Source organism: Bubalus bubalis, chromosome 13, assembly GCF_019923935.1.
Source record: "Bubalus bubalis isolate 160015118507 breed Murrah chromosome 13, NDDB_SH_1, whole genome shotgun sequence".
Taxonomy (NCBI): Eukaryota; Metazoa; Chordata; class Mammalia; order Artiodactyla; family Bovidae; genus Bubalus; species Bubalus bubalis.
The window spans coordinates 62,093,406-62,111,223 of NC_059169.1; the positions used below are offsets into that span (position 1 = coordinate 62,093,406).

Consider the following 17,818-nt stretch of genomic DNA (forward strand, 5'->3'; position numbering starts at 1 on the left):
CATGTGGCTAATGTCTTTCCATTGAACAACACTGCTGTAGAGAATCCTGAATCTCCTCCACTCATTCAAATGTCTCTTCTTTAAGACCTGGACCAAGTAACCTTCCTCTAGTGTTTTCCTTATATTCTCACCTCAGGTGACCTCTCCTACTCTTCTAGCTCCCAGGGCCCATTTGTCATTTAGCACACACTGCCTTGTGTTGCCTATATCTTGCTGGCTAGGCAGTGAGTTCCTGAAATTCCAAGCTTATATATCATTACTTACTAGATTGTATCTTATTCCTCTTTGCTTTGACAACCCCTAGAAAAGAACCTACTTTCTAATAGATTTTCAGTGGTGGCCGCTGAATAAATTAGCCCTAAAAATCTTCTGTGACTTTGTATGTCTCAAAGTGCTTAGCACTATGCAATTAAAAAAGAAAGGCCTAAATTAAAGTGTGAATCAGTTCCAGCCAACCTCAGTGCAATGATCACTGTGTTCTTGGGGCTGCCTGACCTGCTGTCCTCTCTGCTAAGAGAATTCTTGATAACTGTAATAGAAACCTAATCAAAACATAATTAGGAAGGCAAACTACTGTAAAAAGCCATCAAATAATGCATTCCAACAAGAGATTGGGGGATTATCTGCACCACTGGTTTCCTCCTTTAGGATAATTAAACGTTGATTGAAAGAGAATTGCTTAAAAATAGAGAAGGTGACTGCTTCTCTTCAGTACGATTGTCGTAATTGAAATGAGGAATTTGAGAAGGCCCTTCGCTGGAAGTAAGGGGCATATTCCAAATGTTATGTCAGACAGGATTTAAGAAGCATTTACTCATCTTCAGTTTGAGGTTCAAGGATCGTTGCCTTCTAATGTACTTCCTGGTAAACATTCATTCATTCATTCATTTATTCTTCACTCACCCACTTTCTCACTCACTTATTTACCCCTTCACTTAACTCACAGGCTTACTTCTTCACCCAGCAATCTATGGAGCACCTACAGTAAGTCAGGTACTGGTGAACCAGGATTCATGAGACAATTTAATGCAAGAGACAGACACCCATAACATCTTAAATAAAAACGAGCTTTCAGATGATTCTCTTTCCCTGCTAATTTCTGAACTAGATCTGGTACCTTGTTTAATTTTCTGACCAACCATTCATACCCTAGTATCACTATGCAGTTTGGAAAAAAATAATTTTATGTCCTCAAAGCATTTTGAAAGGGGCATTAAACATATCTAGTCACAAAGATGCTTTGAGGACCTACTATTTTTTTCCCAGACTACAATTTTTTAAAAAAGGTCCTTGGCACTTGTATACTACTACTACTACTAAGTCATTTCAGTCGTGTCTGACTCTGTGCGACCCCACAGACGGCAGCCCACCAGGCTCCCCCATCCCTGGGATTCTCCAGGCAAGAACACTGGAGTGGGTTGCCATTTCCTTCTCTAGTGCATGAAAGTGAAAAGTGAAAGTGAAGTCGCTCAGTTGTGTCCAACCCTCAGCGACCCCATGGACTGCCGCCTTCCAGGCTCCTCCGTCCATGGGATTTTCCAGGCAAGAGTACTGGAGTGGGGTGCCATTGCCTTCTCCCGGCACTTGTATAACAGAGCAATATTATGGAAAATAGTCCCTTAATATTTTGTGTTCATTTCATTTTTAAGACATGCCTGATTCCTATCAATAGCATCCTCCTCCAAGAGCTTTCTGCCTGCTCTGGTCTCAGTTGCCATAGAGCTCAAGAGGTTCTTCTGCCCCTGCAAGGCAAGGGCAGATAAATTAGTCAGAATCCGCATCTCAGAGAACTCTACCTGTCATTCACTGCATCCATCCACTCTAACTTCTGGGTATAAGGTCCAGCTAATAATACCTGAAGTGATATTGTAGACTACTAAAGAAAATTCTCACTGTTGGAACTTTATTTATAGAAAAGGAAAGAAATGCCAGTTTGAGAACTAATTTTCCATTAAAAAATGCTTATTTGCCTGTGTTATATGCATGTATCAGTGGATGAGATTGTATGACCTCTATTAGAATATAAGTTCTTACAGGACAGGAGTCTTGTGTTTTTCCACATGTAGTGCTCAGTAAGGGTTTACACAGTGTGCTCAGAATGGTTTTATAAATTGAAACAATATCTATGACACATAAGCTAGGCATGATGGAAGGGAAAGGCATTAATATTTCTGAGTTTCATTTCACCACTGTCATCAGGACAAATTTAACAATTCTTTCTCAGAAAAAAAAAATCTATTTGATATCCCACTATAATCATATTCTTTGAGAAAAATGATTCTGTTCATTTTTCAGGAGCTACACATGTCTGTGTATTTGAGGAGCTCCCTGTAGCCAGGCTTCATATGACAGTCATTAATCCACTGATGACTTTGGAACAGGAAAAAATTAATTTCTTGCCCTGAGATAGATGGAGAAAGAAGAGAAACATAAAAATCTATTATTTGGACAGCTTTAAGCTCTGACCTACTTAAGAAAGCTAATGCAATAGTGATGTTCATTCATTAATTAAAATTCTTTCAGCGTGCATTTTATATTAATCATGTATTTTATATTCATATTATGCATTAGGCTTGGATGTCCATATTACTAACACTGATAATTAAAGATCTGCCAGAAGCCTGCTTTTTAGCAACGTGATTTGGAATCATAGGAAGCCAATATCTGGCATATAATTTGTTACCTATGCTGAAGATTTTTTCCTCACCCAATTTAATCAAAATTAGCTCACTTTATTTTAGTTAAAAAGCAATGAAGCCAAATGGTTTGAGACTAGTGAACAGATTTTTAAAATTCAGCTTTAAAAGATTCTTTTTTTAGTTATTCAAGCATATAAATCAAATCATCTTTGGTATTCAAAATGTGAAAATAATTATTAAAATTTGTACCAGTTTTCAAGCCATTGTTTTATACCCTATATGTTTAATTCATTTTTTTTTTTTTTGCCATAATTTATCCCCAAATCCGAAAGGCTTATTTCAGATCTGAGATCAGGAGGGAGTCATAAGATGATTAGAAAGAAATATAGTGTGGCTTAGTAGACTGATGATGGGATAGAACGCTAAGGTTTCATGCCCTTGCCAGGGATTAACTATTTACAGGAAATGGGAGACCCCAGGCATCAGAGGTGCAATTGTGAGCCCTGATAATCTAACACTTGGGAACAAGAATGTCTTTTGAGGACTTAAAAGAATCATTTTATAAGGAGAGCAAAAAAGAAATACTTTAAGATCATAGGGCTTGTAAATAGCTAGCTCCTGATTCCATCCCAGGCCACCTTTTTGGCACCAGGGGTACACTGAGAACTTGAAAAAATCGAATGCATTGAAAAAGTTTTGTTTGTTGAGAAAATTTTTGACAAAATTCAACAGATGTTTATTGAGTACTTTCTACCAAGTGGAACTAATACAGCCCTAACACTGAACCCTTTCAAAAAGTTCTGCCCTGTATATGGGCTGGAGTCTATTGGAAAGAGAAGAACTAGATTGGGAATGGTTGGGCTCAGAACATTATCAGGAGAAAATGGAAAGCCAGTGAGACTACGGAATGGTGCCAGGCAGCTGATAGAGGAATGGGAAGATTCCTGAGATGCTTGGCAGCACAAGGGGTCAACATTCCAGGGCTGAGGATCTGCTTGTGTGTGTATAAACCACGACAAAGACGTTCACCAGATTGTGGAGTGGAAGATGTTAACTTTCCTTAAACTCTCAAGACCTAACCTCAGCTTTTCCACTTCCTCTGCACTCAGGGCTTACCTGATGGCTTAGACAGTAAAGAGCCTGCCTACAGCGTGGGAGACCCTGGCTCCATCCCTGGGTTGGTAAGATCCCCTGGAGAAGGAAATGGTAACCCACTCTGGTCTTCTTGCCTGGAAAATCCCATGGATGGAGGAGCCTGGCAGGCTATAGTCTGTGTGGTAGCAGAGTCGGACACGACTGAGCGACTTCCCTTTCACTTTTCACTGTACCCACAACCTCTGAACTCTCTCCTCTGGAATAATTAGACCCACATGACTTCCAACTGAAGATTCAGCCCCATGCCAGTCTTGCTTAAGTCAGAAAAGGATTTAAGAAGCCAAGTTCAATTCCAAGGGGCCACAGCATAAGTTACTACATTCTCTGAACTTGAGCTCCAAGTACTAATAACAATCTTCTTATTCCAAGACTACCCTCTCTTAAACTGCCTCCGAACCCCCACTGTGTGTCTCAGTCTCTGGATTGAATTCCTGTGTCAGATACACTTGCCCAGCATGTCTCATCTCTCTAGAGATGGGATCAGTTCCTTTCTCCCTTATCCAGGACTGACAGAATCCCTGAAGGTGGTAATTGCCTGGGCTCTTCAGGTAGCAGCTGCTTCCCTAATTTCTGTGATGTCTTTCTATTCAACTTTGAAGATACCCACTATGTTCTGAGCCTTGCATGGGTTTTAGGTTCAACAAGACCTACCTACCAAGTTCTACAAGAGGTCTTGTTTGAAGTACTGACTCTGCCAAGGCTCTTTCCACCATAATTAATTATCCCATTTCTGGTTACATCACAAGATCCCACAAAAGGTAAAATAACCTCTAGGGTATAATTTGCTTAAACAGTAAAATTTAGTTTGTTTTCCAGCAGACCTTACTAAAATATTAGGGTTACTTTTTAAATCATTTATTTTTAAAATTTTGGTAAAATATAAATAAAATCCAAAATCACTGCAGATGGTGATTGCAGCCATGAAATTAAAAAACAACTTGGAAGGAAAGTTATGACCAACCTAGACAGCATATTAAAAAGCAGAGACTTTACTTTGCCAACAAAGGTCCCTCTAGTCATGGCTATGGTTTTTCCAGTAGTCATGTATGGAGACTACATGTATGGAGATGTGAGAGTTAGACTATAAAGAAAGCTCAGTGGCAAAGAATTGGTGCTTTTGAAGTGTGGTGTTGGAGAAGACTCTTGAGAGTCCCTTGGACTGCAAGGAGATCTAACCAGTCCATCCTAAAGGAGATCAGTCCTGGGTGTTCTCTGGTAGTTCTGATGTTGAAGCTGCAACTCCAATACTTTGGCCACCTGATGCGAAGAGCTAACTCATTTGAAAAGACCCTGATGCTGGGAAAGATTGAGGGCAGGAGAAGAAGGGGACAACAGAGGATGAGATGGTTGGATGGCATCACCAACTCAATGTACATGAGTTTGAATAAACTCCGGGAGTTGGCGATGGACAGGGAGGCCTGGTATGCTGCGGTTCATGCTGTCGCAAAGAGTCGGATACGACTGAGCGACTGAACTAAACTGAAAATAAAATTCAGGGATTCCCTGGAGAATCACATGGTGAAGAGTCAACATGCAATGTAGGAGGCAATGTGGGAGACCCGGGTTCGATCCCTGGGTTGTGAAGATCCCCTGGAGAAGGAAATGGTAACCCACTCTAGTATTCTTGCCTGAAAAAGCCCATGGCTGGAGGAGCCTGGCGGGCTACAGATAATTAAATGAGATAATTATCTCATTTCTGGTTACATTGCGAGATCCCACAAAAGGTAAAATAACCTCTAGAGTATAATTTGCTTAAACAGTAAAATTCAGTTTTCCAGCAGACCTTGCTAAAATATTAGGATTATTTTTAAATTATTTAATTTTTAAATTATGGTAAAATATAAATAAAATTTTGGAGAAGGCGATGGCACCCCACTCCAGTACTCTTGCCTGGAAAATCCCATGGACGGAGGAGTCTGGTGGGCTGCAGTCCATGGGGTCATGAGGAGTCGGACATGACTGAGCGACTTCCCTTTCACTTTTCACTTTCATGCATTAGAGAAGGAAATGGCAACCTACTCCAGTGTTCTTGCCTAGAGAATCCCAGGGACGGGGGAGCCTGGTGGGCTGCCGTCTGTGGGGTCACACAGAGTCGGACACAACTGAAGTGACTTAGCAGCAGCAGCATAAATAAAATTTAATATTTTAACCATTTTAAGTGTCTAGTTTAGTGGCACTAAATACATTAATATTGTTGTGCAACCATCACCACCATCCACCTCCAAAACTTATCTTCCCAAACTGAAATTCCATACCCATTAAACACTAACTCCCCCAGCCCCTGGCAACCACCATTCTACTCTCTGTCTCTATGAATTTGACTGCTCTATGAGTCCCATATGAGTGGAATCATATAGTGTTTTTCTATATATGACTGACTTAGTTCACTTAACATAATGTCTGCAATCCATGTTGTAAAAGGTAACTAAATTTCCTTCCTTAGTAAAGATGAACAATATTTCATCACATGTATATATAGTCCTTGTTTTGTTTATCCATTCATCTGTTGGTGGTAACTTGGGTTGCTTCTACATTTTTGCTGTTGTGTGTGATGTTGCTAGGAATATGGGTGTACAAATGTGTGTCAAAGTGCACGCTTTCTGTTTTTTTGAGTGTATACCCAGAAATGAAGTTGCTAGATTATATGGTGATTCTATGTTTAATTTTTTGAGGAACCTTCATATTATTTTAGAATTACTTAAAAACTCTGACATTGAGTAAGAACATCTTGCCACCATCTCCTTTTTATATTAACATATATATGTATAAATATATGTGTATATATATGGTGATGGACAGGGAGGCCTGGCATGCTGTGATTCATGGGGTCGCAAAGAGTCAGACACGACTGAGCGACTGAACTGAACTGAACTGATATATATATATAATAAAATCTTCAATAAACATAAATGAGATGTGCATATATAGATGAACTCTAAACAAATTACTTAATGTTTGTCCTAAAGAACAGATTCACTCAGGGGAGCTAAATACCAATTAAAGCTTATTGCAAAATAATAAAGCAGTGATTTGGAAAAGTTTTGTTGTGTCAGCATGACACAGATTTTAGCAATTATGGAGTGGCCAGATTTAAATCCCAGTGATTTAATCACACCCTAAAATGCTCTACAAATTTTTGCAAGACAGCTCTATTAAAACCAACAAACACAGCTTCTAACTGGCTTTCTACAAATTATGTTGAAACTTAAATGTTAGAACAGCCAATTCTTTATTCATTTCTCTCTGGGATTTGTAACCTGAGTTTGAAATCAGATGCTCTTCCAAATACTACCAAATTGACTCAAGTGCAGAGACCATCAGCAAATCATATAATACGTGAATTGATAGTGTGTTCTAAGCTATGATTTACTAAGTTGATGGCTACTGTCATTATTAGGGGTTGCCTGAACATGGAAACAGCATATATTTATCATAGAAATTGAAAAGTTATATTTGTTTCAATCATCTTGTTTTAAAGGCTAACTGTTGGTCTCTTCATCATGGTTTATGTCATTAATCCACACAGTGATATAAATGGCATATATGTCATTACTGACCATTGCTATGCTCCTGTGTTTCTATATATTGATTAAGAGAATTATCAAGACTCTTCCCATTTAGTCACACTATCTTTATTCCACTATGTGGTGGGTGGAACAGTAGGCATTGGTGAAATGTAGATAAATAAGATTTGATCCTTGCCTTCAAGAAGCTCAAACTCTAATCTGAAATGGGATTAATGTTAATGGCTATTAGTTGGTAGATTTAAACTGTGACATGTCTTACTGACAGAAAAATAAATGAGTGAATACTGCTGTTTATTCTACAATTTTTCCTCAATAATGTGCCTATTGGTCATGACATCTTTACCACTGAAACCCAGCCTCTAGGGCACTCCTCACCTGGCCATCAAGGAGCCCCTGATCTTTTCTCCCTGGATTGGCATTAATGTTTTTTTTTTCTCTTGTTGTTGTTCTCTGAAAACATCAGTTATTTTATTAAAGTTCTGCCCAGTTGGAAACCCACAGCTATCTCCCACTTCTTGGAGAGGGGGAGCAGGCAGGCAGAGGGGAGCCCAGGGTCTTCAGTGAGGAAGTGAGGAGTCTCAATTTCTTCTTGCTAAGTTCTTTCTTCTACTGCCAGAGATTTTGTACCTATAACCCACTCACACAGCTTCCTTTGAACTTAGTCCTCCCTAGAACTATCACATAGAAAAACATGGTTTGATGCATGTCAAATTTCCTTAGGAACTTTTGATTTTAGGATAGAAACAAAAGGATAAAGAGAAGAGGTCCAAATTTTATATCAAACTCTATCCACAAATGTCTCTGAAGGAAAATATTATAGCTGTGCCCGTAGGCTCCTAGTCAAACTCAAATGATTTTAGTGTCTTTTTGTTAATGTCTTTTTGTTTATTCATCTATCCCACTAAAACTGTCTTATATAATGATTTGCTTATGTATTTATCACCCCTGGTTAAAACCAAGGTCCTCAAATGTAGAAATAATGCTGCTATCATATCATGTGAGAGAAGAAATCATAACTTTTTCATAATTTCCATCAGTAACTTCTCCTCCTTTTTTTGATATAAACATAACTGATGTTTTCTCAGTCTTATGTAAAGAATGAGTAAAGACATCTTCAAAAAAACTTTGCCAGTTTTTTAATTGACCTAAAACATATAATCTAAGTAAAAAAAAAAAAAAAAAACTTCACCAGAATTGCAAATATAGCTTCATAACAAATCTATTAGCTCCAAAATTTATTTCTTAAAATTCTAGATAGAAATTTTGGAGGTGCCATCAGGGGATGGGTCTTTTTCATCTTTGGTTCACTAACTTGTAAATCCATGCCAAGAAAGCAATAACCCTCCTTAATGTTTCCTGAGTGATTCATGATCATAAGAAATCTGGATCTCAAGAGCTTTCTTTCCTTTATAACAAGTTAAGGAAATATTCACAAACTGTCATGATGTAAGAAAGTTTCTGGCAGTGATATCTGCAAGGAGGGAGTTTCAAAACGTGGAAACTTTAGAAAAACATCATCCAGTTGTTTTTCTTTCAACTTCACTTGAGAAACAGCCCCATCTTTGGTCCTCTTGTGCTTGTTTTTATTTCAGACATCCTGACCTAAACTAAATGACCAAAACTGTATGTTTTGCTCCCGTTAATTTATTTGAAGGGGTTCCCAGGTAGTGCAGTGGTAAAGAATCCACCTGTCAGTGCAGAAGATGCAAGAAATGTCGGTTTGATCCCTGGGTTGGGAAGATCCCCTGGAGTAGGAAATGGCAACCTACTCCAGTATTCTTGACTGGAAAATTCCTTAGAGCCTGGCAGGCTACAGTCCATGGGGTCACAAAGAGTTGGACACAACTAACACACACACACTATTTGAAAAGCAGCAATTAAGGAAACATTGATGTCAGCCTTGAAACATTTCACATGTTCTGTGAACTCCTTCTGCAGTGATTACACTCATAGCACTGAAAATAGACCCTTTCCTTTAAGGAGCCCAAAAACTTCCAAAGAAAAACACCTTGAACTCTTTTCTTTAGCTTGGTAATCTGGTGCGAAGTTTGAGAATTTCAGCAACACTCTTAAGAAAGATTCCTATCCTTTTTTTTCTTTTATATACACTTCTCTATTTTCATTAGTTACTTAATAACCTTGTTCATCAGTTTCCTTATTAATAAGTAAAATCTGCATTCCTGGAAGCTCAGATGAAGATAATTGGCTCTACCCTCCTCATTAAGTCTTTGGAAGACACTGGACAAATAATCTTAAATTACTCTGCCTTGCCAACTGAACATTTCCTATAAGCAGGTCTTTTTATGGAGGAGTTTTTATCGAAAACAGCACTTTTAAAAGGCAGTGCACAGTGCCTGCTGAACTAGCAATGAGAGAGAGACAGACACAGAAAACCACTGAGAGAGAGAGAGAGAGACTCATCTTTTAAACAGAATACCAGCTAATAAATGTGAAAGGAATGGATAGAACTAAGAAAATCACCATTTTACAACTGTCAGTATTAATACATGATTCTGGCAAGATCAGGATCAGCAATAGATGCTAAAATCATAGGCTTAAAAGTTAATGTGGAACTAAATCACGTAATCTCAAAGTTTCACAATTAACATTACTTAAAAATACCACAAATGAAAAATGTACCTTTATTTTGAAGAGCTTAATCACCGTCTTAACTAAGTGATCAAACAGCCTTACCAGTAGGGAAACCACTTGATTTTGTTATCACCTGATTTTGTTTAAAGTGATATAATAAGTATACAAGATAACTTATGTAATTTTCTTGGTAAAAATGTTTAGCCTATATCATTTCATAAAGAAATAATATACAAATTTAGGATGTGGCACTTTCCAGAAAATACTATTCTGGACTCAGAAAAAGTCAGTGTCATGAAAAACAGACTAATCAAAAAATGGGCCAAAGAACTAAATAGACATTTCTCCAAAGAAGATATACAGATGGCTAACAAACACATGAAAAGATGCTCAACATCACTCATTATCAGAGAAATGCAAATCAAAATCACAATGAGGTACCATTTCACGCCAGTCAGAATGGCTGCGATCCAAAAGTCTACAAGCAATAAATGCTGGAGAGGGTGTGGAGAAAAGGGAACCCTCTTACACTGTTGGTGGGAATGCAAACTAGTACAGCCACTATGGAGAACAGTGTGGAGATTCCTTAAAAAACTGGAAATAGAACCGCCTTATGATCCAGCAATCCCACTGCTGGGCATACACACTGAGGAAACTGGAATTGAAAGAGACACGTGTACCCCAATGTTCATCGCAGCACTGTTTATAATAGCCAGGACATGGAAGCAACCTAGATGTCCATCAGCAGATGAATGGTTAAGAAAGCTATGGTACATATACACAATGGAGTATTACTCAGCCATTAAAAAGAATACATTTGAATCAGTTCTAATGAGGTGGACGAAACTGGAACCTATTATACAGAGTGAAGTAAGCCAGAAAGAAAAACACCAATACAGTATACTAACACATATATATATGGAATTTAGAAAGATGGTAACAATAACCCTATGTACGAGACAGCAAAAGAGACACTGATGTATAGAACAGTCTTATGGACTCTGTGGGAGAGGGAGAGGGTGGGGAGATTTGGGAGAAGGGCATTGAAACATGCATAATATCATGTATGAAACAAGTCGCCAGTCCAGGTTCAATGCACGATACTGGATGCTTGGGGCTGGTGCACTGGGACGACCCAGAGGGAGGGTATGGGGAGGGAGGAGGGAGGAGGCTTCAGGATGGGGAGCACGGGTATATCTGTGGCGGATTCATTTCCATGTTTGGCAAAACTAATACAATATTGTAAAGTTTAAAAATAAAATTTAAAAAAAAATTGAATTTCAGCTACCCAGGGACACCACGGCTGGCCATATCTATATTAAATTATACCCAATCACATCTAAGTTCTTTAAAAAAAGAAAAACAGACTAGAGAGAGGACACTAGAGATAAAAGTGATCAAGAAGACCAAACCAAAAAAAAAAGGAAGATAAAAAAACAAATGTATAGTGCAAATCTTAATTGGATCCAATATGTTAAACATCTTTGAAAGAGTATTAAGACAATTGGAGAAATGTAGGAGACAAAGGCATAAACAATAGACTTTTGGACACAGTAGGGGAAGGAGAGGGTGGGATTACTTGAGAGAATAGCATTGAATCCTATACATTACATTATGTAAACTAAATAGCCAGTGGGAATTTTCTGTATGACACAGGAAACCCAAAGCTGGTGCTCTGTGACAACCTATTGGCTTAAAAGTGGGATGGGGAGGGAGGCGGGAGGGGGGCTCGAAAGGGAGGGGACAGATGTATGCCTATGGCCTATTCATGTTGATGCATGGCAGAAACCATCACAATATTGTAAAGTAATTATCCTCTAATTAAAAAGAAGACAATTGGAGAAATTTAAATATAGGCTGTATTAGATGATAGTCAATTTACTTAATTTTCATGGGTAGTTAATAGCATTTTGGGTGTAAAAATATATATCATAAGATATATAATATAAAGTATTTGTAAGTTGCTGTTTCTCAAGTAACTAAATGTGGTTGTTTAGTTGCAAAGTTATGTCTGACTCTTTGCAACCTCATAGGCTGTAGCCCTCCAGGCTCCTTGGTCCATGGGACTTTTCATGCAAGAATATTGTAGAGGGTTGCCATTTCCTTGCTACCCTGGTGAATCAGAGGTTAAAGTGCCTGCCTGCAATACAGGAGACCTGGGTTCTATCCCTGGGTTGGGAAGATCCCTTGGAGAAGGAAATGGCAACCCACTCCAATATTCTTGCCTGGAGAATCCCATGGACAGAGAAGCCTGGTGGCCTACAGTCCACGGGGTCACAAAGAGTCAGACATGACTGAGCGACTTCACTTACTTACTTACTTACTTCTTCAGTGGATATTCCCAACCCAGGGACTGAACTTGCGTCTCCTGCTTGGAAGGTGGATTCTTTACCTCGAGCCACTTGGGAAGCCCAAGTAACTAAATAGTTCAGCCTAAAAATGCATATACGCATACACACAAAAAAAGCAAATGGATAAAATGTTAATTTGTGAATCTAGGTGAAGTCTATATGCTATTCATAATCTATTTTTGCTCTAGGCTTAAATTTTTCTGAAGTGAAAACTAGGGAAAAACAAGGAAATTATAAATAAACCCTTGGCCAAATCATTATAATAAGTTAATACTGTAATAAAAATTATAAATCAGCCTTTTAAAAAATTATCCCCCCCCCCCCCCCCCCCCGGATCTTCCATGTAACAGGCCTGAGAGCTTAAATGAATTCCTTAACCTCTGAGTGAATTTTTCTAATTTATAAAATGGAGACATGTTGCTCATTAAAAAAAAAAAAAGAATAAAGAGACCAATGCTATCCCTCAACTTGTGTTTGAATATTTCCTCCATGTATTATGTTATGAAAGAAGAAAATGCTCCCATTATTATCATTCTCCTCTCATTTATTTCCTTTCTCAAATAAAACGGGTCACAAAAGGAAAAAAAAAGTCATTAGCACCTTTCAGTAAAATGGAAATTCTACTCTTGTCTTTTAGTAGACAATTGTCATGTTGCAGCTCAGGAGATAGTGGAAGATTGAAAGTAAAGAAACTGGAAAATTATTGTTGCCCTGAAGATCACTTCTATTTGTTGCATCATGATAAAGAGTAAGGATTAAACTCAATTAACCATCTTTTCCCATATTTGAAAGGATGTTTTTTACTCTGTTGTAGCTAGTGGACCTTGATTTCTGTTGCTAGGAAACCTGGATGACTCTTTTAGTCCTCATGGAAATTGTACTTGTAATCACTTTGGCTGAGTATTGGCTGTTGGCTAGATGCCAGCTCAAGGAAAGTTCACCTCAAACCCTTGCAAGGTACTCTAGTAGTGGAAGCTGTGCTAGCCCTAGGGGGCATGGTGGAAGTGCTTCAGGGGCTTCCTAGGGGTGGGCAAGAATGGCACTTTCTTCTTCAACAGAATTTATCCACTTTGATCTGCTTCAGTGTTAGACTTCATTTGAAGAAAGTGCTTTACTGGAAGAGAGAGCAAATGTATCTATAAAAAAAGCCCTGACCTAATTTACCAAAAAACAATTTGAATCTCTGAGAAGTGACTTGCCCAAAGTCGTGCAGCTCATAAACACCAAGGCTGTGGATTAAGCTGCTGCTTCTGACTAAATTGCTTTACATTATCTCACACGTCCTGTTACTAGGACTGAATACACAATATAGCCACACATACAATAGCAGTGTTTAAAGATAATATGAGATATCATGAACAAAGATCCATGGTAATGGATTTGTGAAGTTTGACAAATGGATGATTTTGTAAAACAGTGCTGCTGCTACTGCTAAGTCACTTCAGTCATGTCCGACTCTGCGACCCCATAGACGGCAGCCCACCAGGCCCTGCCGTCCTTGGGATTCTCCAGGCAAGAACACTGGAGTGGGTTGCCATTTCCTCCTCCAATGCATGCAAGTGAAAAGTGAAAGTGAAGTCGCTCAGTCGTGTCCAACTCTTAGCGACCCCATGGACTGCAGCCTACCAGGCTCCTCTGTCCATGGGATTTTCCAGGCAAGAGTACTGGAGTGGGATGCCATTGAGAAAGTTTTCCAGCTATCATTGTTTCTTTTCTGTTGGCACAAACTGAAAGTGGGGGAGGGAACACAGCTATACTAATTAGAAAGGCATAACAAAACTTTCAGCATTGATATGATTGTCCACACAGAATAGTCTGAAACTTATACAAATTATTGGAACAAATAAGGAATTTTGGATTTTATCAAGATACTGTATAGAATATGAAAATATCATTTTCTTTTATATAAGTGAGCAACAAATAATTAAACTATATAATTGTAAAAGATATAATTTATATTAACTAAATTGATAAGCTATCTAGAAATAAATCTTAACAAAAATGTTCATATTTATAAAGAAAACATTTGTGAAAGTTTATTGAAAGATATAAATGAAGACCTTGTTAAAATCCATGTTTTTGTGTATGAGAAGATTATAAAGACATCAATTTTCTCCAAATTAATTCATAAATTCAATATCATTGCAGTCATGTTTTCACCAGGATTTCCTGAAGAACTGGACAAGCTGATTTTGCAGTCTTATGGAAGAGTAAAAGGTCAACAAAAGCCAGGAAAATCTGGAAGAAAGAAAAGTAGGGGAAGGAAAAAAAGGAAGATAAAGATAAAAATTACTTTTACTAAGACTTTTAACAAAATTATTGTAGTTTTAAAAGTAGTTTTAAAAGAGATAGAAAAAGTGATCATTGAGAGCATGAAGACATTAAAAACATACCCTAGAGTAAACTTGGGATATGACAGGCAATGTTGTAAATCAGTGGGAAAAGGGTAGAATTTTTAACAAATCGTGTGGGCCAATTGATTACATATGGAAAAAAATAACATTAAACTTCTTTTTCATGACATACAGATTCACATTCCCAAGTGGCTTAAAGACAAAAAAAAAAATTAGGAAAAACGTGGAAGATGTATATACTCAAAGACTTAGGTTCATGGGAGTAGAGGGTGTAATAAATATGTTAATAATTTAAAGAGAGAAAATGTAGAAGAAATTTCAGTATGTAAACCTAGAGTTCTTTTTTTTATAAAATCACAAAATACCAGTAAATTATAGAGAAAAAGATTAATACATCTAACTACTTTAGAAAACAAATTTAAACTACATTAAAAGTTAAGAGAAACCGTAAATAAAATGAAAAGGAAAGTCACAGACTGGAAAAATCTATGGGAACCACTTATAAACCCCAAATTTATAAAACATGTCTACAAGGAATTCTCTGGCTCTCTATTAGTTAAGACTCCACCTTCCACTGCAGGGGAATGATGGGTTTGATCCCTGTTCAGGGAACTAAGGTGTCACATTCCAACTGGCATGACCAAAAAAAATTTTTTTAGTACGAATATAATTCTTGTAAACTCTTATAATACATCTTAATGAAAAATTAGAACTTAAACATTCAACTATTAAAAAAAAAAAAGAGAGAGCTACAATAACACAGTAGAAATGTAGCTAAGGGGCTTCCCAGGTGGCGCTAGTGGTAAAGAATCTGCCTAATAAAGCAGGAGACATAGGAAATGGGGGTTGGATCCCTGGGTGGGGAAGATGCCCTGGAGGAGAGCATGGCAACCCACTCCATTATTCTTGCCTAGAGAATCCCATGGACAGAGGAGCCTATTGAGCTACAGTCCTTAGGGTCACATAGAGTCGGACGTGACTGAAGCAATTTAGCATACAGGCAGTGTAGCTAAAAGCTTATGAAGAGGCAGTTTAAAGGCAAGAAACACACATGAGCAATTGCATATGAAAAATGAAAATACACTCAACTTCACTAGTTGAGCTCAAGTTTACTAGTTACCAGGAAATTGAAAAATAAAACAGTGAGCTGCCATTTGAGGCTATCAGATTAGCAAAACATAATCAATCTATTGACATCAAGTTTTGGTAAATACACATTTCTGGAGGGCTTGTAAATTAGTACAACTTCTTAGAAAACAATTCTGCTATCATTTGATTAAGTTAACTATGGTTCAGCAAATGTACTTCTAATTTATTGAGTGTTTACTTAAATAAATACTAGATATACATGCTAGAATCAATGCATAGCAGGTTGATTGTATTCTTTGTGATAAAGTGGGGAAAATGCATGCCCTTGAATAGAAGGCTAGATTTATTTTTTTAATATGAAGTAATATTAAATAATCTTAAGGCTAAATTTACCAGTACTTGGAATAATAAACTTCAAAAACATTAGTTTCAGTGCAAAAGTTAATCTTAAAAAATAACTGTATTATTCATGTAAGTTTAAAAAACACACAAGATCATTTTTATATACAATTTTATGAATAAAAACGTGATAAAAGTCCTAAAAACCACGTGGGAACAATCCATGTTAACTTCAGGTGGTACCTCCTAGGTAGGAAAGGATGAAGATGGAGATTTACTGTATCTTAAAATTATGTTTCTTTTAAAAAACAAAACGGAATAAAACATCTCTTTCAAATAATAGTAACACATAGAAATCTTGGGTGATGATTACATTAGTGTCATATGATTCACTGTATAGTTTGGCTATATTGTTCATTTGAAACAGAATTATTCATTTGATTTTGGTTCCTAAAAAGAAACAGGGAGTGAAAAATCATTTACACTCAAGGACATAGCCCTCATCAGTTCTGCTGAGCCTGGACTGAGCTCAGGTTTTTCACCAGAGGACCAGCCTGAGCCTGGCCATTGGCTGATGATGTCTGTCAGGAAGCTGCATGGAGAGGGCCTACTGAGCGGACCACTGAGCCCTCTGCCTCTGCCCCTGGCAGCTGAGCTCTGCCCTTCTCCTCTGGGGAGCCCTGGAAGGCCTGATACCAGAGTGAGTGAGAGGACCCAGCGGTGGCACAAAGATTCGTGGCCAGATACCAGGACACACAGGAAGTTACAAGAGAAAAGCTTTCTGTTTCAGCTCCACCCGTCGACCTTTGGTGGGTGAGTTTTCAGTAAAACAGCAACGTCTTCTGAATGCTCGGAGGAAAGGCTTTATAACCTGGGGGTAAGAGGCAGCTTCTAAATACAATTGATGTGGCTTTCTTGCCTTCGTTCAGGCTATCCATTTTCCACCACATAATCTTCCCATTGTCCACACTGATTCCTGTTTTTTTTGGCAGGGTTAACTGCTGGCAGGCCTCCTCCGTGCTGAGCTCCTCATCCTCCACTGTGCAGGGGTTACTGAAGCAAGAGCAAGCTTTCCCTCACTCCCCGGAACAGGAGCCAAGTGTGACACAAATTGTGAAACTTGTTTCTGGTTACCAGAAAAACTTAAAGAAATCCTCATCAAGCAAAAAGTTGACAAAAATCTTTCCAACATTTGAACAAAAAAGGTATTTTTCAGGTGTTAGATTTATGGAAGTCAGTTCTCCAAACCCAGCCAGACTTTCAAACCTCCTATTCTTTGCACTATGTTATTTAAATACACTGTAAATACCCTCCGTTGCTCTAATACCAGGTCCATATTGTGCAAGACGACCATGGTCTGAAGACCTTGTTGAATTTGAAAGAGGCAGAAGTTCCGTTTCTGGCGCATAAACTTGAATCAGGACTAGGGTAAGAGTGCCAAAGAAGTCCACACTCTGACAGCTAGACAAGCAGGCCATTTATTTTGAAAGACTTTGAATCCCTTCCCAGAGCAAAATGCAGCCCTTTATACTCAGTAGGCTTGGAATAAAATCATCTTAACTGACTCGATCAGTGTCCTGAATTTTAGGTTGTAGGAAAATGCAGCTGATAACTTGGAAATGGAGAAAGAGTGGAAAACTAGGTCCTGAAAAGATGATTTCCTCTTTAGGGTTCCTGCCATATTTTCTAACGTGTGTTGGGTGAGGATTTATATTGTTTGTTGAAAATACTATCTCTGTGACAAAACCCAAGTCTGGGAGGAAAACACAAAA

At 38.1% G+C, this 17,818-nt stretch overlaps 1 protein-coding gene and 1 long non-coding RNA gene across 13 annotated transcripts in view; one reads left to right on the top strand and one right to left on the bottom strand.

Moving 5' to 3' along the window:
* Window positions 1-17,611, top strand: part of LOC102403942 — a 59,477-nt gene extending 41,866 nt beyond the window's left edge. For 3 of the 9 annotated variants that reach the window (XR_003102738.3, XR_003102737.3, XR_003102734.3), the window contains 2 exons: window positions 12,902-13,012; window positions 14,413-17,611. This is a non-coding gene — a long non-coding RNA (uncharacterized LOC102403942). The remainder of the gene's footprint in view (window positions 1-12,901; window positions 13,013-14,412) is intronic. The other 6 variants (XR_006544154.2, XR_003102735.3, XR_006544155.2 and 3 more) reach the window with 4 other exon arrangements.
* Window positions 1-17,818, bottom strand: part of STARD13 (StAR related lipid transfer domain containing 13) — a 482,949-nt gene that overhangs the window by 416,681 nt on the left and 48,450 nt on the right. For 3 of the 4 annotated variants that reach the window (XM_044927356.2, XM_044927355.2, XM_044927357.2), the window contains one exon: window positions 14,325-14,502. The exons of the other annotated variant lie outside the window; for it this stretch is intronic. The gene's annotated coding sequence lies outside the window, so the exon portion shown is untranslated. The remainder of the gene's footprint in view (window positions 1-14,324; window positions 14,503-17,818) is intronic. 4 annotated transcript variants of the gene reach the window in all.